Consider the following 3,823-nt stretch of genomic DNA (forward strand, 5'->3'; position numbering starts at 1 on the left):
CTAAGTCGATGCAGAACACATCCATCATCGCATGATGTGTTGGGTTGATAAACACATCGACACAAACAGGGACAGGGGCGGGATCCAGCTCAGTCGATACAGAACACATCCATCATCACATGACGTGTTGGGTTGATAAACACATCAACATAAACAGGGATAAGGGCGAGATCCAGCTCAGTCGATACAGAACACAGCCATCATCACATGACGTGTTGGGTTGATAAACACATCAACATAAACAGGTACAGGGGCGGGAACAAGCTAAGTCGATACAGAACACAGCCATCATCGCATGACGTGTTGGGTTGATAAACACATGGACACAAACAGGGACAGGGGCGGAATCCAGCTCAGTCGATACAGAACACATCCATCATCACATGACGTGTTGGGTTGATAAACACATCGACACAAACAGGGACAGGGGCGAGATCCAACTAAGTCGATACAGAACACAGCCATCATCACATGACGTGTTGGGTTGATAAACACATCGACACAAACAGGGACAGGGGCGAGATCCAACTAAGTCGATACAGAACACAGCCATCATCACATGACGTGCTGGGCTGATAAACACATCGACACAAACAGGGACAGGGGCGGGAACAAGCACAGTTCATACAGCGCTCCCCTGAAGTACTTGTTTGAAGGATTGAACCACCTAGATCGAATGTGTTATGGCAGATCCGTCTGATACTCTGTATTTGGGTGTCTTTTTACGTACTTGATCACAATATCACAGATCATTTGTCCAAATAATGACCAGACAAAATCACAGAACGGAGAATCTCTTATATCAGTCAAATCTTACTAAAGCTGTGGGAATGGGATGCCTTTCTTACAAGTGACACGAAGAAACAGCAGATGGCAGAACAGAACCTCTTGGTGTCTGGTCTTTTACATATCGACAGTACATCTATATCACAAAAGGATACCCAGTATAGAAAGCTGTTTGAAAATAAGGGGGTCTCTGACCTCAAACCAGAAAAAAAAGGCTGACCCAAAGTTTGCACTGCATGTTGTCTATGCGTTATAATTGATGATACTGCAATCTAATTAAAATTAGCTCCACTGGTCTCTAACAGCACCCCGTTGGAGTTCATGTCCAGTTGACCTTTCATTCGACTAATCAAAATCTTACTTGCAAAATCATGCCAGTGATTTGAAAATAATTTGAAAACATTCGGGATTATGCCGAGGGTATACGAAATAATTCGGGTGAATTACGAAGTATGCTGGAAACTAATTTCAATATAACATTTTTATATAAAATTCGTTTCAAGACTAAAAAAAAACGTGATGGTATAGCTATAAAATCTGTTTATACTAGTATACAATCCAGATTTTATTAATGCACTTTTCCCCCTGTTTTTTAATGTTGAAATAGACCAACAAGTTCGCCCGATATTTTTTATAATTTGTATGCTCCCGAATAACCCTATAAAAGGCGAAGTGTAATTGGTCGATATTTAAATTGTTATTTATAGATGAAATGTCACCTGAACATGAGAGACCACGCAATGCTGTTAGATCTACTGGTAGACCAGTAGAGCTAATTTTAATCAGATTGATGATACTGATGTGTACATACTGGTACCCATGCTCTTTATTGCTACCAAATACGGGGGTTCTTTATGATTCGGGCAAGGACCATCAACATATTGAAAAGAGGACTACTCTATCACAATGTCAAGGCATTCGCGGTACACTTTGTAAATGTCTACCAGCTTTCCATGTGGCAACTAGAAACTACTTTACCCATCCATTATTTGTTTGGTCTTTCCACGTTTCTGAGTTTCAAAATGCAGAAATATTACGACGGAACAGCCTTAGTGACAAATTGGGGGTAAAACGATCGATTGCTATTCTGCATATGGTATATATCTGGCCCAAAAGGCAGAAGGGGGGAAATAAAACGCCTGGGGGAAAGTCGGTGCATCCTGCTATTTCCTGACAAAGGGAGACAGATGCTACTCACGCCTCTGTAGCACCTGGGGCGGGACGTAGCCCACTGGTAAAGTGCTCGCTTGATGCGCGGTCGGTCTGAGATCGATTTCCGTCAATGGGCTCATTAGGCTATTTCCAGCCAGTGAACCACGACTGGTACATCAAAGGCCGTGGTATATATATGCTATCCTCTCTGTGGGATGGTACATATAAAAGATCCCTTGCTGCTAATCGAAAAGAGTAGCCCATGAAGTGGCGACATCGGGTTTCCTCCTTCAATATCTGTGTGGTCCTTAACCATATGTTTGACGTCATATAACCGTAAATAAAAGTGTTCAGTGCGTCGTTAAATAAAACATTTCCTTCCTTCGTTCCTTTTCCTGACAAAGGTAGACAGATGCGACTGACGCCTCTGTAGCACCTGCCTCCAGACAAAGGTAGACATATGCGACTGACGCCTCTGTAGCACCTGCCTCCAGACAAAGGTAGACAGATGCGACTGACGCCTCTGTAGCACCTGCCTCCTGACAAAGGTAGACAGATGCGACTGACGCCTCTGTAGCACCTGCCTCCAGACAAAGGTAGACAGATGCGACTGACGCCTCTGTAGCACCTGCCTCCAGACAAAGGTAGACAGATGCGACTGACGCCTCTGTAGCACCTGCCTCCTGACAAAGATAGACATATGCGACTGACGCCTCTGTAGCACCTGCCTCCAGACAAAGGTTCGCTGATCTATATGTAGTAGTGTTGGTATAAAGTGCTCCTAACCGGCCTCGGTGGCGCAGTGGTTAAGCCATCGGACTACAGGCTGGTAGGTACAGGGTTCACAGCCCTGTACCGGCTCCAACCTAGAGTGAGTTCTTAAGGGCTCAATGGGTAGATGTAAGGCCACTACACCCTCTTCTCTCTCAGTAACCACTAACCAACTAACCACTAACCCACTGTCCTGGACAGATAGCCTAGATAGCTGAGGTGTGTGCCCATGACAGCGCGCTTGAACCTTAATTGGATTTAAGCACGAAAATAAGTTGAAATGAAAGTGATCCTACTGATAGTAGCTACTGGGAATTTCCCTATTAGCTCAGTTGGTAGAGCGCTGGACTCTCACAATGAGAGTTTGTGGTTCGAATCCCCAGTTACATTTGGAGTCGACGTAGGGACTGAGTGTTTTCTTAATACAGGACCCGTGAATAGTTCAACTGTGGCCTACAGCTCCGGCACGTAGCTTTACTTGAGGGGTGAGTATGTAGTAGTGTTGGTATACAATGCTCCTACTGGCAGTAGCTACTGGGAATTTCCTTATTAGCTCGGTTGGTAGAATGCTGGACTCTCGTAATGAGAGTCTGTGGTTCGAATCCCTTCAGTGGAGGTTGACACAATTTTCCTTAGTTAATTATTTAATTTTTGTAATACTTACAATTTAAATTCCACTTTTACACATTAACTGCAAAACTGCCGTGGAAAATAAATGACGTGGAGACTATTTTACCACGGCATAATTTTTGCCGTCGCCATTTTCTCAATTGCCTGGGTTGTACACTAAACAGTCATAGAGTACAAATATGCTGAAATGCGGTAAACAAATATTTCTTTATCTGTCATATTATATTACGTAACGATACGAGACATTTTAGGTTGCATTACTCGACAAGGAAGACTTCCGTTGACGGCGCAACATTATGATTTATTCGTCCGCTTATCTCGCTCTTACAACAACAAAAAAGAGGTATTCAAGTTACGAATGGCAACAGCTGTCCATTATGTACGTAGAAGCCATGCACTCCATCGACGTAAACACGCATGTCATACCAGGCATGAAAGAAAGATTTAATCAACCTAGAATCAAAGTCTGTGTTACCTCTATTCA

Source organism: Gigantopelta aegis, chromosome 14, assembly GCF_016097555.1.
Source record: "Gigantopelta aegis isolate Gae_Host chromosome 14, Gae_host_genome, whole genome shotgun sequence".
Taxonomy (NCBI): Eukaryota; Metazoa; Mollusca; class Gastropoda; order Neomphalida; family Peltospiridae; genus Gigantopelta; species Gigantopelta aegis.